At 41.1% G+C, this 21439-nt stretch overlaps 2 pseudogenes; one reads left to right on the forward strand and one right to left on the reverse strand.

The window, feature by feature from the left end:
- Positions 1 to 999: 999 nt before the first annotated feature.
- LOC142423923 (general transcription factor IIH subunit 5-like) lies at positions 1000 to 1310 on the forward strand (annotated as a pseudogene).
- A 17230-nt stretch (positions 1311 to 18540) lies between these two features.
- On the reverse strand, positions 18541 to 18973 carry LOC142423924 (small ribosomal subunit protein eS10-like; annotated as a pseudogene).
- Positions 18974 to 21439: the final 2466 nt, after the last annotated feature.

The raw sequence follows: 21439 nt of genomic DNA on the forward strand, positions 1-21439 counted from the left end.
TATCAGCTCATTTCCCCTCTGTCCCACCCTCCCTCCCCTTTGAACTCTTCATAGTTTATAAATGATTATTTTTCCATGTCTTACACCGGCTGCTGTCTCCCTTGACCCACTCTTCTGTTGTTCATCCCCCTGGGAGAGGGTTATATGTTGATCATTGTGGTTGGTTCTCCCTTTCTCCCTCCACATTCCCTCTACCCTCCTGGTATCGATACTCGCATTATTGGTCCTGAGAGGTTTATCTGTCCTGGATTGCCTGTGTTGTGAGCTCTTATCTGTACCAGTGTACATGCTTTGGTCTAGCCAGATTTGTAAGGTAGAATTGGGGTCATGATGGGAGGCGGGTAAAAGGAAGCAATAAAGAACTAGAGGAAAGTTGTATGTTTCATAGGTACCATGCTGCTCCCTGACTGACTCACCTCTTCCTTGTTACCCTTCTGTGAAGGGATGTCCAATTGTCTACAGATGGGTTTTGGGTCTCCACCTCATTCACATCAATATGATTTTTTTGTTCTGGGTCTTTGATACCTGATCCCATCGACACCTCATGATCACATAGATTGGTGTGCTTCTTTCTTGTGGGCTTTATTGCTTCTCAGCTAGATGGCTGCTTGTTAATCTTCAAGCCTTTAAGACTCCAGATGTTATATCTTCTGATAGCCAGGCACCATCACCCTTCTTCACCACATCCGCTATGCACCCATTGTGTCTTCAGCGATCGTGTTGGGAAAAAAACAAGATATTTTCGATTGCCCCATTTGTGTGCAAAAGATGGACAACGAACAAGGAAGACTGAAGAAGAAAAATGTATTTAAATTATGGTTTTTGAGACGAATATTAGAAGTATGATGGGCTGACAGGAGAATCAAAAAATCTATGTTGGAAGAAGTACAGTCAGAATGATTCTTAGCAGGGAAGATCACATACCTTGGCCATGTTTTCAGGAGAGACCTGTGCCTGGAAAGAAAAGTCCATGGAAAGTGGAAGACGCTGAAGAACGTAATGACGCACAGGTATGTATCTTCGCAGGCGCACTCTGCAGGCCACCCCAGGCTGAGCTGGGACTGTGGGCGGAGCCTTCTCCAGGTCCTCGGTACCTGCTGACCGTGAGAGACGGTCAGTGTCTTGAAAGGAGTGCTCATGGAATGTGTCCTAGTCATGAAGCAGTTCCTGCTCTACTCGGACGAGTAGAATGAAGAAATTCATCCGGACATCAATGACACCCATGTTTTTGTGGTCAGTGTCCTCTGGGAGCGAGTGGGGAATTAATGGACCAGAACGCCTTCTCTCTTACCCAGACACGAAAATACTAGATGTCAACCACCCAGGGATCATCAACAACCGGAGGAAGAGACCGTCACCATTTGGAGTCTTTTGTTATTGGGGAACGACCCTTGGGTTACAGGTTCTGAAAAAGGCCCTGAAGGGACTTTGTTGTACCTTAGAATTAAAAAGGGAAAAGAAGATGGTTAAATACTTGCCTGTAATTTGGATTTTATTATCATTTGTTAAAAGGCAAATTTAAAAATAAAATTTTTTTAAAAGTGAAAAACTCTTAAGGAGACGGATTGACGAGGTGGATGCATGAGTGGGCTTACTTGTCAGAACAGTTCTGGGGAGGGCCCAGGCCCAGGTCGAGTTTGGGTTGTCCACAGGATCACTGTGAGTAGTAACTGACTCAATGGTATCCAGCAACAACCGGATTGAAGGGAGGTTAAGGAAATTAGATGTAATATTGGAATGCTTTTTCCAAATTCTTCTTTCTCGGTTATTGTTGTCAACAGTCAAGAGACTTTAGGCTTTCTTGTTCCCCAAAAGAAATTATTTCAAAATCAGTGTATAAAAATGTTAATCCCTGGATATTGATTCCACAGAGCAGTCCCAAGTGAGTCGATCAATTCAAGGCAGCGTCAGAATAAATCAGGCATTATGTGGCATATTAACTTTCTGGGGCTCACACAGCTCCCCCGATCTCTGAGCAGCGACAGAGTGGCAGCTCTCGCTCATTGTACTGGGGAAATAACAAAGCAAGAGTAAAATTGCTGTTGCTAATGAAGCCCATCGCCACCTTTCCATCTAGCGCATTCTACTTCATGAGTCTCCCAGGAGCCAGAGGACACCGTGGCGTCTTTAAGCGTGACTCCAGATGTTGCCATCACCATAGCTGGGTTCTAATGATCAGAAAACAAAGAAACAGCTCCTTCGGTGCGCCCTAAGCAGGTGTTCCTTCCCAGAAACATAGGAGCTGAGGAAACAGCTGCAGCATTTGATCTGCTTTAAGAGCAGAGGCAAACACTGTAACACAGACAACAGAGGCGGCCCGAGAGAACATGGAAAAAGCACTCTCTTATTAGCGCTTTGCAAGTTTTAATCTATACAACACAGAAACTGGTTAATAATTGTTCATCCACTTTACAGATGAGAAAATTGAGGAGTGTCTTGTATTACCACCATTTCTAATTTTAATCAGACCCTCTTTTATAAGTGCACAGCCTGCTTTTTTTTAACAAGATCGTATAAGTATATCCTATATCATGGTGTTGTTAAGGACATATATATATGTGTTTTAACAAATTCTTTTTTAAAATTTAATAAATCTTTTTATTGGGGCTCATACAACTCTTATCACAATCCATACATACATCAATTGAGTAAAGCACCCTTATACATTCGTTGCCCTCATCATTCTCAAAATTCGCCTTCCACTTGGGTTCCTGGAATCAGCTAGTTTTCCTTTTTTCCCTCCCCCGAAATTCGTCTTTTCTTAGCAAAACTAGAAAGTGGAAGTGAGCTAAAGGGAAGCCTGTATCCATCTCTAATCATTGCTAACTTTTCATTGTTATGGTTGCTGTTAGCTGCCTTTGAGTTGGTTCTGACTCACAGTGGCCTGATGTACCACAGAATGAAACCGGCCTGGCCCCCGCACCAGTCTCTCAACTGTTCTTATTTTTGAACTCATTGTTACAGTCACTGTGTCAATCAACCCTCCTCCTCAGTGTCTTCCTCTTTTTCACTGCCCCTCTACTTTACCAAGCACAACGTCCTGCCCCAGGGACTGGTGTCTTCTGATGACATGTCCAAAGTATGTTTGAACTTGCCGTGCCATGCTTGCCTCTAACGAGAATTCTGGCTGTGCTTCTTCCAAGAGAGATTTGTTTGTGCTTTTGGCAGTTCTTGGCACTTTCAATATTCTTAGCTAATACTACTGTTAAAATGCATGGATTTTTCTTCAGTCTTTTTATTCAATGTCTAACTTTCACATGCATGTGAGACAATTGAAAATACCAGGGCTTGGGTCAGGTGTACCTTAGTCCTCCATATAACATCCTTGCTTTTCAATACTCTACAATGCTCCACAAGACGTCTTGTGGAGCAGACTTACCCAATGCAATGCGTTTTTCATCTTTTCACAGCTGCTTCCATGAGAATTGATAGTGAATCCAAGCAAGACAAAATCTTTGACAAGATTAATCTTTTCTGTTTATCATGATATTACCTATTAATTCAGCTGTGAGGATTTTTTTTACATTGATCTATACGGAAGGCTAAAATCCTTGACCTTCATTAGCAAGATCTCCAACTTCAAGTCCTCCTCACTTTCAGCACACAAGGTGGTGTCATCTGCATATTGTAGGTTGTTAATAAGCCTTCCTCCAATCCCGGTGCCACATTCTTCTTATAATCCAGCTTCTCTGATTATTTGCTCAACATACAGATTGGATAAAGATATGACCCCGAGGCACACCTTTCCTGTTTGCACACTGCCTCTTGATCTATGCACAGCTTCTGCATGAGCACAATGAAGCATTCTGGGATACCCCTTCTACGAGGTGATGCATAATTTATCATGATCCACACAGTCAAATGCCTTGGCACAGTCAATAAAACATCGGTAAACATCTGTCTGGAATTCTCTGCTTTCAGGCAAGACCCACCCGACATCAGCAATGATATCGCTTATTTCATGTCCTCTTCTGAATCCAGCCTCGACTCCCGCAGCTCTTTCAATGTGCTGCTTCAACCTTTGTTGGATGATCTTCAGCAAGATTTTATTTGCATGTGATGTAAATTATATTGTTCTATAATTTTCACGTGCTGTTGGTCCACCTTTCCTTGGAAGGGTACAAGTATGGACCTCTTCTAGTCAGCTGAGCAACCAGCTGTCCTCCACAGTTCCTGGCATAGGTGAGTGAGTGTTTCCAGTGCTTCATCAGCTTGTTGAAACAGTTCAATCAGTCTTCATCAATTCCTGGAGTATTGCCGTGGCTAATGCTGTCCGTGCATCTCGAACTTCTTCCTTCAGCACTGTTTGTTCTTGCTCATATGCTATCTCTTGAAAAGGTTGAATGTTGACTATTTCTTTTTGGTACAGTGACTCTGTCTTCTTTACATTTTCTTTTGATGCTTCCTGCCTCGTTCAGAGTTTTCATATTAGGTTTTTTTTTTAGCCTTAGTTCCTAGTTGGGCTTCAAAGGACTTGAGAATACTTAAATTATACCCCAAAAAATGAATATGTGCATTTTTCTAGGATTTTTCAAATCCTCACAAGGGTTGAGTATTCAAACCTTAGAAGCACCTCCATTCTTCTGGGCTTTAGTCATGTTGCCGGAGAAATAACTCACATCTCCAACAGCTTGAGAGGAAAGGGGTCTTTGTATAAAATGCTAAATGGACCAAAAATGTAGTAAGTTTTAAAACTTTGTTTTACCATTGTACAGGGACCTTGAACATGTAGGTGGTATTTGGATGATATCAAAGTTGAATAATTAAAATTTGAATATATTTAACAGCACAGGGAAAAATCCAGTTAAGGAGCGAATGAATCTAAATAAAACAACTGAGTAAATTCCTTGTCTAGAAAAAAAAGAGCTGGGAATCAGGGCTTACTTTGCCATTAAATATAGGAGGGCACTTTGGGGACCGTCATCTTTTGATCTTAATGAGAAACCCACTGACAATGAGTTGGTTCAGACTCATATCAATCCTTTAGGACAGAGTAGAACTGTCTCTTTGGATTTTTAAGGCTGTAAATCTTTACAGGGCGAGAAAGTCTCATCTTCCTCTCATGGAGTGGCTGGTGTATTTGAACTACTCACCACATGGTTTCCGGCCAGGGAAAAACCCATTATGCCACAAGGACTCTTGTAAGAAAATAAAGAGAGCAATATAGAGGGGTATCCTTTAATGAAAAACACATAGATAGCTATAGCTGTATCATTTGATGAATTACATCTCCGACATGCTGAGAATTCACTATGTAGAAGCACTACGAATGGAATCATGTATAGGAAATAACTTTGGCCTAAGAATTTACAGCCTAAATGATAATATACAGCCTATATTAGAATTATAAATCAATTCTGTAAAATGGCAGAGTTTCAGAAGAAGAATAGTAATGATTGCCAAATCAAACTGAAGTTAATCAGTAAAGGCATTAATGAAAGGTACTCTAAATGGGTCTTGAATTATCACTACAATTTTCTGTTGCCTGGCAAACCAGGAGAAGAGAACAAAGACAAAGGCACAGAGGGGTGAGAAAGAATCATTTGGGTAGCTGCCACATCTCCTTAATTTCATGTCTTACACGGCCATCTTCACCTCCCCTTAAATCTGCCCTCTCTACTTCCATGTTTCCTTCTCTCAGTCGACCAACCCCCAAATTCTAGGTACTCAACTCAGACATCTTGCCATGGGCTATTGTTTTTGGTAGGTGCTGTTCTATCATTTCTGACTGATAGTGATCCTATGTACTGTCCAGTCCTGTGCTATGTTCACAACCGTTGCTGTGTTTGAGCGCATTGTTGCAGCCGTTGTGACAAGGCGTCTTGTTGAGGGTAGTCCTCTTTTAAGCTAGCCCTCTACTCTATCAAAAGAACCCTGGTGATGCTCTGGGTTGAACATTGCACTACTTATTACAAGGTCATTGGTTCAAACCCACCAACCACTTTGTGGAAGAAAAATGTACCTGTCGGCTCTTGTAAAGATTTATGAGTCTCAGAAACCCTACATAGGGTCTCTGCGAATCAGAATAGAAACTCTGGTAATATAATGGCTATTTTTTTCAGACTTTGAACTGCAAGGTCAGCAGTTTGAAACCACCACCTGCTCCTCGGGAGAAAGACAAGGCTTTCTAGTTCCCTAAAGAGTTACAGTCTCAGAAACCCACAGAGGCAGTTCTATTCTCACTTAGAGTGTTTCCATGAGTCATGGTCACTCAATGATAGCGTTTGGTTTCGGTAAGAATCAGAATAACCTAAGGGACAATAGGTACTCTGTTCCTTTTTGCCTATGTCACAAGCACATTGTTGTTCTATAAAAATCAGTTCCTCCTGGTAACATGTCCAAAGTAAATAAGACAAAATAAAATCTCACCATCCCGCCCAGCGATCTCTTTATTCAGTCTATACCCTATCAGGAGCAATGGATGAGCATTTCATTGTCTTTTCCTTACAGAGGCATGCTTTTCCCATTCAGGACAGTTTTCCCAAGACGGATTTGTGAATGCTTTACACAAAAGCTTAAAGAAAACATCTTTACACGTATGGTACAGGGTCTGGGAGCCCCAGGGGTGTAGAGTTGTGTGTGTTGAGCGGCTAAGCACAAGGTGTACACTTTGACACTACCAGCTGCTTTTTACTCCTGTCAACGGTGGTCACTCCAGAAACCGCCAGGGGCAGGTCTGTGCTGTACTACAGCATCACTATGAGTTGGAACCGACTCGTGGCAATGTGTTCTGGAGGCCAGGAGAGCTCTCACCACAAGGACCTTTCTCATTTTCTTAAAGCACCTAGTTGCTCAGTTGCATAGTCGACCCCGACCCCGATCCCTTCCTTTAAAAGTGTTGTCATCACGATCACAATGACCCCGACACGAAGGTCAACAGCTCTGAGACGTCTGGCCGGTAGCCACAGGACTGGCACTTCAAAAACCAATCACCCCTCCATGGGAGAAAGAGGTGGCTTTCTGTTCCCTTCAGGATTAAATCTTGGAAAACCACAGGACCATTTCCATTTGGTCCTATAGGGTTTGCTTGATTCAGAATCAACTCGATGGCAGTAAGTTTCTTTTCTTAACCCTCAGTCCTGCTAAACGGCAATTCCCTAATTATCAGATTAAGAAAATGCAAATCACTATTTACAATAGCAAGAAGATGGAAACAACCAAGATGCCTGTTGGTGGAGGAAGAGATAAATAAATTTTGCTACATATATACAATGGAATACTCTATATCATTAAGGAGTACTTATGAAACTGCATCATGACATGGGTGGATTTGGAAGATCTGGTACTGAGTGAAGTCAGTCCATCACATGGACAAACATATCAGATGACTGGTATGAAAGAAAGAGCCAAGAAAAAAAGAACAGATTTTTCTTGGACATTTCTTACAAACCTTCTCTTGGAACAATAATAACTGATTTTCCCTCTGAATCCTCAGTAACATTCTTACAATAAAGAAGTAAGTAGTCAGGATAAAGAAGTAGTTATGTGTCCTTGTAATGCTGATGTCATAAAGAAGGTAGATCAGGGACTCCAGCACAGCAGTAGAAGACATACTGGGGGCTTTTCTACTGCAACACACCTCCCCTCCCCCTACCACCCAACTCATTGTTTCAGGAGATGAGGCCTAGGAGCCTACACTTTTAACAACTCCCAAGGATATTCCTAAGGAATCTTGGTGGCACTATGGGTTAGGCATTGCACCACTAATCATAAGGTAGGTGGTTTGAAGCCACCAGACGCTCCATGGGAGAAAGGTGAAGCTGTCTTCTTCCATAAAGATTTATAGTCTCCCAGGCCCTGTACCACCACATATCTGTCAACTTTTCATACTATGGTGGCTTGTGTGCTGCTGTGAGGCTGGAAGCTCTGTCATTGTATTTCAAATACCATCAGGGTCACCCAAAGTGAACAGGTTTCTGGGGAGCTTCCAGACTAAAAGTGCAGATAAATGATTAAACTTATGCAAGGGTGTCTTTGATAGATTTCAAAAGTATGTTTTATTAAATAATATATTCTTTCATTTAAAAAATTGTAATCTGTTATCTACTAGTCTTATATAAAAGTACATTTCTAAATAGCACTGCAGGTTATCATCCATTGTACTGTATGTAGTGATTTTCAAAGTAGGAAACAAAGTAGCACCTTATTTTTTTGATGCTCTTGCTTGGTATGACTGTGCTTGAACCATCCTTTTGCTGATGTAAGGAACCCTCGTGGGGCTGTGGACTCAGCATTGGGCTGCTTACTACAAGCTGGGTGAGCTCAACCCACCAGTTGCTTTGCGGGCGATAGATACGGTTTTCTGTCCCCATGAACATTGCCGTGTTGGAAACGCCATATATTGTCCCTGTGCATCAGAAGTGAGTGAGAACAGTGGGGTTTATTTTGTTTTGTTTCTTCTAAAGTTAAAACAATGCTCTTCAGTACTGCGTATATTGTAGATAAGTGTATATTGCCATGCTAAAATGTAAATTACTATGTGGACATTAGGGTTATGGAGACCCTTCCTGCCACTAGCCTCCCTTCTGTTGAGATAGATGGTGACATTAACCCGTGAACTCATTGAATAATGCCATATGCCAACATTCAGAAGTAATGCATAGTGCATTCCTTGGTGAACCGACATCTTCCAAGTGTTGTAACTAAACATTCATTTTACGTGAAAGAGTCCAGTTGATTTAATGGAATCCTATTTTAAAAGGTGCTAGTGAAACTACCAATTGTCAAATGTGGGTGTTGTATCAAAGAAGTACACTCAGTTACCTGCAATAATATGAAGATCTTTCCTCTTTACTCAAAAAATGCCCCGAAGTCATCTTAAAGTTAGCCTGGCTGCCTGAGCATTGTGCTATTTTAACACCAGTTCACTCAGGATCAAGTTTACAGGACATATTTGAAAGATGAGAGGGAGACCTTATGGGGTAAGGAGTGTATTAATGAAAGAGGTGAAAATGGCTGTACAGCTGCCAGAATGTCACCAGTCTCACTAAATCTCTCATGTAGAAACTGTGTCTTCCTATGCACTCAACAAAGTAAAATTAGGGAAATCGTCCCTTATGACTATATGTGTAAGAACAAGTTTTTTAAAAGTGATTTAAAATATGAAACTGCCACCTCACTGGGGAAAAAGGAGAAACATTTGTCTTATGCTACTTGAAAAAATTTTAGTAACTATTTGTACATCATCAATATGTTACTGTGTACCAGGGGACTTCAAAAGTTTGTGGAAAAATAAACTTAAAATATAAAGGAATTCTTCCACAAACTCTTCATATCCCCCTGATATATAACACTTTATGGAAGCTTAGAGATATATATTCCATTCAAGAAATATATATTCCATTCAAGTTTGATATGTAATAGGTCTGTTCTTTCTGTAGACTATTTAAGTTTTCATACCCTTAACCTAGATCCTGGTGGCAGTTCATGGTGTCGTTGAATCATCCATGTGGTATCACATGGACGGGACCATACTGCCTCTTAGAGGCCAGCCTCATACCTTTGAGCGATACTGACACAGTCTCTTCTATGCCATTCTCTTTTAAGCCATCCCGTAGGCAAAGTTATGATAATAAATTTTCTGCATGTGCTATAATGAAAGAAATTGGAGGGAAATGTATCTATTTCAGTATAGTTTGATAAAAGTGCATGTTCCCAGCAAAGATTTTATGAATAGTCCAGAATAAATGTATTTCAATGGAAAACTGCATTGTCTATAATATATCTACTGTTTCATCAGATGTTAGTCCTGTTCATTATCTTTGACCTATTTAAAAACCCTTTGCAAGTAAAGTGGATAGATTAATTAACAGTGCATATGAAAGTGTATTCTGTCTGGTAGTGATTTAATAGACTACCTCCCTTTTCAAAAAAGCAAAACAAAAATTATTGTCTCTATTTGTAATTCATCTCAATATCACTTACTCCTTAATCAGTTTGTGCTCTTCTGACTTCTCATTTGAACCTGTTAAAACACCTGCCTGATCCCCTCATGAGTACCATCTTTAATGTCTTCATTTTTACGTCTGTGTGAAAGTTACGATTCTACGTTTTTCTGGAAATTATATGTCAACATTAGAAAATATATAATCAAATCATGACAAAAGAATTAAAACCTATGCATATATTAATTCTGCCATCGACTTATGACTACATACGGGTCATAAAACCATAGCAAAGTCTCCTGAGTGGGGTGTGCCCATCTTCTTCCGGCCCTCTGGACTGTGACTGCAGTAACTAGAGATGGAGCAGACTCCTTGAGTCACAAGGAGGAAAATATTGATAAGAGTAAGAAGAGCTAATTCTGATTATGGATCCGAAATCCCCTGAACTGCTTTCTGGATTTTATATGGTTTCATATTTTATATGAAAGAGGAACTTATATTTTATTAAACCCTGTAAATTTTGGATATTTTGTCCCTCACTGTTGAAATCAATCCGAATTAATAGTTACTTCAATTTTAGTATCTGACTATAACAAATATTAACAATTTGAGAGTTTTAATATTATTTTAAAAGTCGAAGTCAATAATGGGAACGCAGCATTTCAATTCCAATACCACTATCGCTGTCACTTTTATAGGTTCTCAGTTACAATTACTAAAAGTAATACAACAACAATAATTATTTATGGCACATTTTAAATATAAAATCAACAAAAAGTAGATAGCAATTACAAAGCACTGTTGTTTTGAAAAAATACTTCTGATTCCATGGCAATCTTTTAGAGACAGCTTTGCTATGTCAAAAATATAATTAAAGTTTTATAGGATGAGTAATACAGAGGGATTCTTTCTTTTCCCAGAGATACCCGGCAGGTTTCTGACACCATTGGACCAAGCCAAAGGCCCCATCTCCAGATGGAGTACCCTGGCCGGTTTAGGCCTGGAACATAAACATTGCTGTGTAGTATAGATGAAAACGGAGCTCACTGTCATCGAGCTGAGTCTGACTCATCGAGACACGATAGGACAGGGAAGAACTGCCCCCATGGGCTCCCGAGACTGTACATCTTTACAGGAGCAGAAACCTCCATCTTCCTCCCGCAGAGTGGCGGGAGGGGGTTCAAACTGCTGCTTTGACAGCCTCACTACTGCCCCACCATATAAAATCTTCAGAGACGTTCAAGTAGCCCCTAAACTAAGCAAGGATTACGCTATATCATACACGATACTTAGAAGAAATGTCTTCTGATGAAGCAAGACACAAATCCTATATTCCTTGTTTTAGGAGTTGATTCATCGTACCTAATTCAGTTATGGAAAAATTTATTCTTTGAAATTTCCCCTGCTTTCCCTTCTTAGAGGGGCTGTCTCACATTGTTTTAAATCTATTAGCACTGGGCATGTGCGGAGTAGGGAAAGGAAGGAGTGCCCAGTGGAGGGTCTACAGAGAACACAAACTAGCAAAGAGGATTTGATATTGTAAAAAGGAAAAGAGTGTTTCATACCTAAGTTAGCAAGCTTTAAAGAATTCTTCTATTGCCATTATTTTTGAATGCAAGTGGCGAGGGGCAGGCGCATGCAGGTAATTGTGAGGTGGACTCAGGTGACATCTGCATTTCGAATAGACACTTCTTAAGTTTTCCTAAATGTTCAAGGTTGGTTTTTTTTTTTTAGGGTTTTGTTTTTTTAACAAATGCATTTATTTTTAGTTTTGTTAACTTGATAAGTTGATGTTCCATCTTTTTTATTTAACACACAGGTCCCTCTGGGAACCACCTGTGAAGTCATTAGAGCTACTGAACCCCCCACATCTGTTCTACTTTAACCCGGTCCCCAGGGGGCAAATTTAGGGAGAGTTCCATTTCCAGTGTTCCTTCAGGTGATGCCAGAAGGCCAAACCAACCCTGCGGGGATTTGATCCTTTCACTCAGCCATTTCGCTTCTGAGATTTGGGCGATTTGATAGTTCGTTAAGTACTTTAGCAAGGCTTGCTTACGCTGCGTTTCTAATCAGGGAAACATAAAAAGAGACCTGTTTTAAGCCGTGTTGGTTCGCCTTGCGATGGGCTCCCTTTCCGTCCTTGTGGCATCACTATCTTGATACCTGGCCGTTTTCAAAGACCGCTCTTTGCCTGGAAAGTGTGCCATCGACCAGGCACCGGGTGCTTGTGGAAGTCCAGCTCTGCCTGCGTTTTGTGACCCCCTCCGCAGGCTGCAGTAACGCGGCCTCGTCCTTCCGAATTTGTCTACTGAACACGGTTGCAAATTAGACGGAGTGGATTCTCCCAACAACAATCAAGCATACCCTTTAGCTGAACTAAAAAGCATACAAAGATCTAACCAACTCGGGGGAAAATCCCTCAGCGTACTGGGACTCTGGTAAAGTGGGGGGAGACAGAAACATCCCCGTCCTAATAGTCAGGTCACATTCTATGAATTCAAATGTTAATTATTCCCAGCGAGCATTACCAGGGTAATTGATTTATAGAGGTATGTTAGAATTCGAATCACTTACCCCCCTTCATCCCTAGAAATCCAGCAGTGCTTCAAGGAAAACTGACATGGTAATTTGTCTGTCCGTATTGCACTTGGAGGAACACTTAAAAAACACTTCACATAAACAAAATACAAAGCAGGCACCTCGCGCGGTGGAGCACACGGGCCTTAGCTGACAATTACAATTAGGATGAAAAGAGCCCGTTGGCTCCACTGAGAACCACGCAAAGCAGAGGAGGATCTAGAGGGACGCTCTAAGAATTCCGCACCACAGCACAGTACAGCAGAGTGGATTGTTACATAAAGCCCGGAGGCAGACTGAAATAGCAGCCCGGGGGACAGCGAGGTGGTGGAGCCTTCCCGCTGCACTGCTTCAACACCTGGCTGCAAGGTGCAGCGTCCCAGGTTCAAACCCCCCAGCAGCTCGATGGCAAACTGGTCCTCTCTCACCCCTGTGCTCACTGGCTAGTCACGCCACAACTATGCCTTGCCGCTGCCTATTTTCCCACGATTACATATAAATGATCTAAGTAAGCTTCAGTATACCTATTGATACAGCATGTGTTGAAGTGAAACTTATTACATTTATTGAATAATTTTCTTGGGGGGGGTGCGATATACTGCATTTACCTACGTGCAATGGTATCGAAGTTTGGCAAATATCTAATTTCACTGTGCTTTTCTTTGGAAGACGGTGCTCTATATACCCCAGTGGGATGTTGTTCCCCACTAGTTACTAATCCTGCCACCCCCCACCACTTAAATATGGTCTTTTCGCTTTCCTGAGATTCTCCAAAGCCAATCTGTCTGCAGAGCGCTCCTAGAGCTACTGAGAGAACTGGGCAGGTTGCCGGCTGCATCCCGTTACATTTTCGGTTGCCCATTCTTTAGCTGTTTCTAGGAGGGAATGTTTGCATTTCGCTTCTTTTGGTAAATTGCAGTTGCAGTAGAGTTTAACTGCGCTGGACAGGGCGCGACGGATCAAAAAGAGAAGGCCACTTTCAAAAACCATTTTATACTTTTGCGGGAGATAACAGCAGTTCGTCCAATACTATCTGCTCAGTGCACTCCCTTAGGGCACCTGTGCCAAGCTGCTGCGTGGGTGGGTTTTATTCCGACCTCAGTGGGGTTTCCAGAGACACCGTGAGTCCTTGAGATGCTAGCAGTGGCCTTTTGTCTTTCCATATGACAAAAGCAAGAGTCCTTTCCTCAACAATCACTGTTTGCTTTTCCTGTCAGTCCATTTGGCAAGCCACGGTTCTCCTTGACAGTCCCGGAGACGGGCGATTGCATTTCCAATACTGTCTCAGCAGTAGACAGGCTGTCGTATAATCATCTTGGTAAACATGATGTGAAGAACCAAGAAAAGAGTGTAAGGTGGATAAGATAGTGTCTTGTCACTTTTTGCCTTCACCCGAATAGATCTGGAAGATGCAGACTTAGCCAGCCTCACGTTAACAAAGCATCCGCACTAAAATCCTATATTTTGCTATTTTTGCTGGATTATACTGCTTGATATGTCCTCTCCATGGGAACCCTGCCTCCTTGAGTAAGAACTGTTGCTTTGGTGTGTCTATACAGATACTGAAATTTTGGGATGAAGTGATCCAGAAGAAATCGGACTTTGTGAAGTTTGTCTTGTGAGATGTAGCGGGTGGATGCTCATTAAGATGAAAGAAGGCTCAGGATTTGTTCAAACCTCCTTCTAGTCATAGTTTTAGGAAATACCATGCTTCGTGCAAAGGATCAGTTTATCAATAATCTTCCCATTCTGCTTTTTTTTCCATTTGTTCCATTGGTATGAAGTCAACAGAACTTTCATTCTGTCCCTGCTGGTACCTTTCGTCCATGGTGAAGTTTCAGCAGAGTTTCTGGGACAGTTTCCCATTTGGCGATGGGATAAACTGGCTTAAAAAAGAATGAGGTCCAAGAAACCCTTATCAAAAAAGTAAACTGGTGACTTCAGGAAGCTCTGAGTTGAATAGTTATGCCTGAATTATTTATATAATTCTCCCAAGGTTGGTAAGATTGTATTTTTTGGTGTGTGGGGGTGGGGTGGGATGGGGTCCTTTCTTCTTCAGAGTCATGCTCATTATCAGACACTGTCACAGTTCTTTCCCCCCCCCTGCATGATGGCCTAATGCATCGGTTCCCACACCGATCCTGCCTATTTTGGAAAAGAGAAAAAGTTATCCAGTGTTCTCCCAGAAAACAAAGTCACTCATTCTATGGCCTGTGATCCAGGAGGATGTGTAGGTGTTCGCTGTTGCAAAGGGAGTCCTGGATGGCTTCAGCACCATCCATCCATTGCAGAGTCCCTCGGATGATCAGAACGAGTACCCCGAATCCATTCAAAAGTTCTTCACTGCTGTGATGTGGCATTTTGGAAACATTGGCCTTACTGAGATACGGGTAGAGGATTCAGAGGTATTGCATGTCACGTGCCTGCCTGGGGATGCTGATAGAACAGCTCATTACAAAGGCTCACATGGCAAAGAGAAAATGGGATGGCTGAAGTAAAGATTTGCCGTGGCTTATCTCGCATATGTGCTCTTTCTAGAACCTCCTCCTAACTGAGAACACAATCTGAAAAAGGAAGCAGCTCCTATAAAGACCTATGTTGCTTTCAGGCTTCAAAAATGCATAAATGAATGTGAGAGCTAACACAAGCATACTCCTGATGGGTCAGCATTGTGCTTTAACAACAGAGTATAGCAATTATGAAGTGCTGGCAAATGGTAAATTATTTCTGAATTCACTTATATTTACGCAACAAGTAAGTTTGTTCCTATCGAGAAGTCAAGAACAGCCCTCTTTTTCCACCTCCCTACACTATTAGATTTATGCCCTGGTGGAGCTATCCGGTAAGCATAGGTCTGCTGCTCTCAAGGTCAAGTGTTCAAACTCACCAGCCAATCTACAGGAGAAAAGATAAGACTATATATTTCCATAAAGATTTATAGCCACAGACCCTATAAAGCATCACTATGAGTCAGAATCAACTTGATAGCAGGGGGTGGGCTAGATTTAAACCTTTACATGAAGACTTCAAAAATACTTTGTATTTATCAAGCACAAACCTCAAGTTCTTGCTTAAAAATAAAGTTAGTGTCATGCCTGAAGTCATGGAGAAATTTGGAAGTGATGTTTAAAAAGAAATTTAGACTACTGACTTGAAATCTCATGCTCTGACCACCAGACCACATGCCTGCCCAAGGATACTTAAATTTTTCACTGAGTTATTCTTCTTTGTAATTAGATGCAGTGATTAGAGTGACTTTTACACTACTATGCATTTTTCTTTTAAGTCAGGGTGGCAAGCCACATAGGGCACTGTCCCTTACAAAGCTAAACAAGGGATTTTCAGTCCTGCAATACAATCTCCTGATATTTGTTTGTAGGTTTCACACATCAAAAAAAAGCAAAAAACAATGAAATCTGTAATTTTTCAAATTACAATCTTCTTATTCTCTGAGTTATGTACCAATGAGAATTTTCAACTCTTTTGAAGAGAATGTGATCTTTATACTTACAAAATGTAGGCTTTCATATTTGGTTAAAATGACAAATCAAGGCCTTCTTCCACCCCCCCACCCCCCATAATAGTCAGTTTCAAAAAGCTGTGGGTTCTCTTCATTTGAAAGTAAATTAATGGGAATTTAAAAATATAATTCATCCAGCTATTAAATATTTTGACTCCTTAAAATTAGAAACCATTTTTATACTCTACCCTCAAATAAGCATAACAGAAAATACTTTACATGATAGCATATTCCAATTCAGTGTTTTCGGTTGAGAGGATAAGTCGCTAAAACTGACCAGTTTAAGTTAAAAAGAAACCTTTTCTATGGCCCCTTATTTTATATTTTTATTATAGGTGTCTATTGAATTAATTAAATATAGAACTTATTTCTAACAAGTAGCTGTTAAAAAGGAAGGTCTATTCAGGACAGAAAAAGCGCAGATACTGCAGATGGCTTTGTAAGGGATTTTACTCAGATATTACTTAATATTGGAAGGAAAAATAAAGACATGGTTTTAAAAATCACCGAGCATTAGTTTTTAAATTAAAGATTGCTAGAAAAGAGATTCAATTTTATATAATCATTCATTTTAAAATAATAAGGCATGATGGTTACTAAAGTATATAGTAGGCTTTTTTAGAGATTTGGAGATAATTCTCGAGTGCTATCATCTGTTTAGCAATTTCCTTATCAAGACCGTGAGTTTGGGACACACTACCTTTTTTGTCCTCTCAGTTTCTTGCTTATTTTAAGATGAAAACATGGTCATTCACATGATCATTTCCAGATCTACCTGAAGCAATCAACAGGGGAAGCGTAGGGTAGAAAGAAGCCCACTGCCAACAAGTTGAAGGAGCTCTGGTGGTACAGTGGGTACACATTGGGCTATCAACCAAAAGGTCAGCAGTTGAAAACTACCATCACTCCTCAGGAGAAAGATGAGGCTTTCTATTCCCATAAAGAGTTACAGCCTTGGAAACACATGGGGGAAGTTCTACCCTGCCCTAGAGGGTTGTGATGAGCTGGCTTTGACTTGATGGCAGTGAGTATTAGGGTCCAGAAGTTAATTCTCCATAAGGACCCCTTTCATTCTTTTACAGCACCCAGTCATTCTGTTGTATACCAGACCATGAGATCTTCCTTTAAAACTGTTGTCATTACTAGCACAATGACCTCCACATGGTTGGTTAACCACAAGATCGGCAGTTCGCAACCTCCAGACCGTCCATGGGAGAAAGATGTAACTTGCTAATCCTGTAAAGATTTACAGTCTTGAAAACCCACAGGTTTATTCTTTCCTGTAGGGTTGCTATGATTCAGAATCGACTTGATGACAGTGAGCTTTTCTTTTAAGCCCCCAGTAGTCTAAACTTCAATTTCCTACTAATTGCATTAAGAAAGCATAAAGTGTTTACATCTGTATTTCTAGGACTATGATCAAGATTTTTTATTATAACAGAACATGGTCAAAATTAGGTGAGCTGCTTCCTTCGAATTGTACCTTAATCCCAGGATTCCTACAATGTATTGTGGTTTTTAACTGACCCCCCTCTCCAATCTTTCTACTTCCAAGAAGAGGGGCTTATCATTCAGATGTTACAGGAAGAGGAAATCTAATTTTGACCTTCAGTCAAATTGACGCCAAAGGGAATTTATGGTTTTCTTTACTTTTATAAGCTGTAATTGCAAATACCATTTCCTTCATCTAAAAAAACGATTCCACCCTGAAATTTTCAAGCTAAAATAGTTTGCAGAAACATTGTCAAAAGACAGCTTCAAAGGACACTAACTACTTGGAATTAGAAGGAGAGGGAAGAGGGAGGTGGTGGATATTTTTGAAGGAATTAAGTTTTCAATATTTTGGACATATGATGTCTAATTCCTATTTTTTTTAAAAAACATGTTTCATTTAAGATTTCAAAGCAGGTCAGCTATTTAATTTGCTTAATTTTAAATAAGATGAAAACAATGTGGATTTGCATAACAAGGTAACTTTTTAAGAGAAAAGATAGGGGTATGAGAAATCTTTTTTCATGTATGACGTAGAAACAAGATATCATCAGCAAATTACATAAAATACAAAACTATTCGAGCCCATATTCAGATACTAATACAGATTTAGTAGTGGCATGCAATCCATTTGTTCAAAATGTTTGGCTTCTTATTTTTATTGGAGTATTTGACAGCTTAACCTCAAGTATGTTTGGTTACATTCGTTGCCTTCTGCCCACACTGTTTGTGATGGTGTTTCATAGGTTCCATCTAAAACTGTAATTGCCTTTGAGATGAGCTGGCTAATCACATTTGGCTAATGCTCAGAATAAGTCATGTTCAGATTCTAGTTTTGAGATGCTGCATGGCTTCTCAGTGAGCAGGAGGTTAGGGCAGGCTAAGAGGTTAGGCTAGCTGAGCAGCAGCATCTCTTCCAACACCTTCTTGTAGCAGTGGGTTACTGCAAATCTCAGTTTTTAGACAGACATCACTCTTCTTTATATGAATTTGTTTTAATTCTCACAATTACTTTTTTTTCCTTTCCTGATTACAGGTTTATTCAACACAAAAGCATCTCCTACAATTTTACTGGGGTGGCTGATCACATCCAGGACTGCATCTGCCTCTGAACTGGAACTCTGTTGCTGACCCAACCCGAGCCTCCGCTTTCTTGTTGGCACCAGGCCACACGGTGCTCTGTCGGTGTGTGTCATTCTCGCTGGTCGCTCACCCTCCAGATCTTGGGGTCTTTCCTTGCCAGGCTCTGGGCGACGGCACAGAGTGGGAGACTTACTCTCAGGGGGCAAGTGGCGGTAACCTCGGAGGTACTGAACCTTTTGGTAAGGTGCCAGTAGAAATGCCTCCGGGCAAACTGTTCCTTGGAGCCTTGTGGCATGAAGGTTTGGCTCATTCTTGCCCGCTAGTACGGGGTGCTTTGGCATGTGGACATTTAAGGAGCCATTACTCCCTCCTTGAAAAGGAGTTCATAGATAGCAATCCGGTGCTTGGGCATCAACATTGCTGCGACTGCTGTGTCCTGAGCAGGCACTGGAAAGGGTCACAGTCAATGACTTATGATGGTAGTGGACATTGAGCCTGAACTTTCATCACCAAAGCCACGTTTGACCATGGTAGTACAGGGAGCCCACCAAAATGTTACTAGTTAACCTTGGAATAATGAAATTTGTATTCGCAGTAACAATAGGAAATCCCCGAGTCATCAAGGGTGCCCCAATATCCAACAAAGTAGCTCAAGAATCAGTAAGTGGCCGTCCTCATGTTACAGAGGAGGTTCAGAGGCTCCTGTGTATTTCTCGAACCCCAATCAAGCGCATTGCTATTGCATCCATTCCGACTGATAACAACTCGGGGACAGAGTGTAGAACTGCCCTTCTGGGCTCCAGGGCTATAGCTCATTACAGGAGTAGGCAGCCTCATCTGTCTCTTGCAGAGCTGCTGGTTGTTTCGAACTGCTGCCCTTGCAGTTAGCAGCACAATATGTTACCCATGACACCACCAGGGCTCCATTCGTTGGTTTCTTAGGAGCCATAGTGAAGTTCAATGAAAGCAAAGGAGATGGAAAAGGAGCGCCCGACCTTTGAAGAAATGGCTTCTTGGCCAGGGCAGGCGAGTAAGGCCAGGTCAGTTTCCAGTTACAGCCATTTCCCCAAGTGATAGCCAGCGAATCTCTACCAAAAAGAAACGGATTGAGGAAACCCAAAACAAACCAGCAACAAAACCATCAGCACACGGAAAAAAGAGACAATGAAATAGCTTTCCGAGTTATTAAAATTAAAATGATCATTGTGAATATCAAAGAAGACAATTGATTATATAAACCTGAACTCACTGCCATGCAGTGAAGCCGGCTCACAACCACCCTTTAGAACAGGGAGGAACTGTTCCTGTGGGTCTCCCAGACGGCCATTCTTCACGAGAGCAAAGAGCCCGTCTTTCTCTCACTTAACTACATATTGATCCCCAAATTAATGTTGATGTCGAAACAGAGTTTCTTAAGAAGGAGAATTTTGAGGGAATGAAAGTTCTGCGGGCACTCTTCAGAAAAAAACATGGTTTACAATATAGATGAGCCCAATCTGGAAACGGTGAAGGTTTAGAGGATTTGAAGCTAGTTGGAGGTAGCCTCAGAAATGATTTATTCCTTAAGTAAATGGAAATCTTTCTACAGAGATGCGGTATATGCAGAAGAGAAATGGCATTTTAAAAAAGTTAGATGCAGCAACAACAAAAGCCATGGATAGTAACTTGATCACTTGTGGGGAAGTTTGAGATATTTTTCTTTGATCCCTAATCTGTGCAAATGACACACTTGAAATCTCCCCATGACATCATGATTCTATCCAATAGGATAATTCATAAAAACTTAGTCCTTTTAAGCAGGAATCGATATTAAAGAATAGCAACTCAATTTTCCTCATTTACAGCTGTGGGAATCCAGAGGGGCGAGGCATTTGTCCAGTGTATGTACTGGATGACAGATTGGAATATGTCTGTATATCTGGTCTGAAGTTTTTCTTCCACTCTGCGATATTGACTAATTAGGGACATCTCTACATTCACTCAAAGCCAAAAATGTGTTATTCACAGCACTGATTGCTTCTTAGAGGTACTCTGGGTAAAATGGAGCTGAGCGTCATAACAAGGATCGTAATTGAGGTTGCTAGGTCTTGCTAACAAACTGCCGGTGCACTATTTTAAACCACACAGGCAAGCGAAGCAGTCTGCTGCCTGCTGACATAAAATAGTTACTTTGGGTTCAAAACAATTATATGAAAGTTCCTGCAGGAAAAGTTCCTTTCTTTGTCTTTTCACCACTTCCCAAAGTAATAATACATTAGAGAAGGATGGGGCATGGATACCCCACTTCCCAGGTCTGAAACTGATGGGCAATTCTTGATGTTTCTATTTGGAGAACAGAGCACAGGAGAAGACCAGGAGGCAGGCTCCTTTTCTCATGGAGGCGAGAAGGAGACGGTGTACTGGAATGGAATAGACATGGGGGAATTATAGTCAGATAGCATATGTTTCTGAAGTTGCTTTTATCTATATCTCTTAGTAGAAAGGTTTCCGCCATATCAGCAATGCCATGCAGTCTCCTGTATGCACTACCTGTGTGCTTGAGTCTTCTGGACATTTGTGATGAACATTCAAGAGAATGCTTCAGAAATGACGACGGCGGCAGATGTGCTTGACACACTGGAGGGATGTATAGATTGGGATAAGAGATGGAAGAGACCCCAGTAAAAGCATTTTAAAAAAAATAAATAAATAAAAAGAAGAGTATGAAAACTTACATTGCAAAAAATTTACAACTCCAAATTTTGAAAAATTGAAATTTCAAATCTATTATGTCTGACATGATCTCCTCTCCGGTTTACCCATGATCCTTTTAGATTTGGAAGAGTGGTACATCGAACACACATCTAAGACTGAAGGCCAAATGGTTGTGTGTTCAGATACTGCT

Source organism: Tenrec ecaudatus, chromosome 13 (assembly GCF_050624435.1).
Source record: "Tenrec ecaudatus isolate mTenEca1 chromosome 13, mTenEca1.hap1, whole genome shotgun sequence".
NCBI classification, from domain to species: Eukaryota; Metazoa; Chordata; class Mammalia; order Afrosoricida; family Tenrecidae; genus Tenrec; species Tenrec ecaudatus.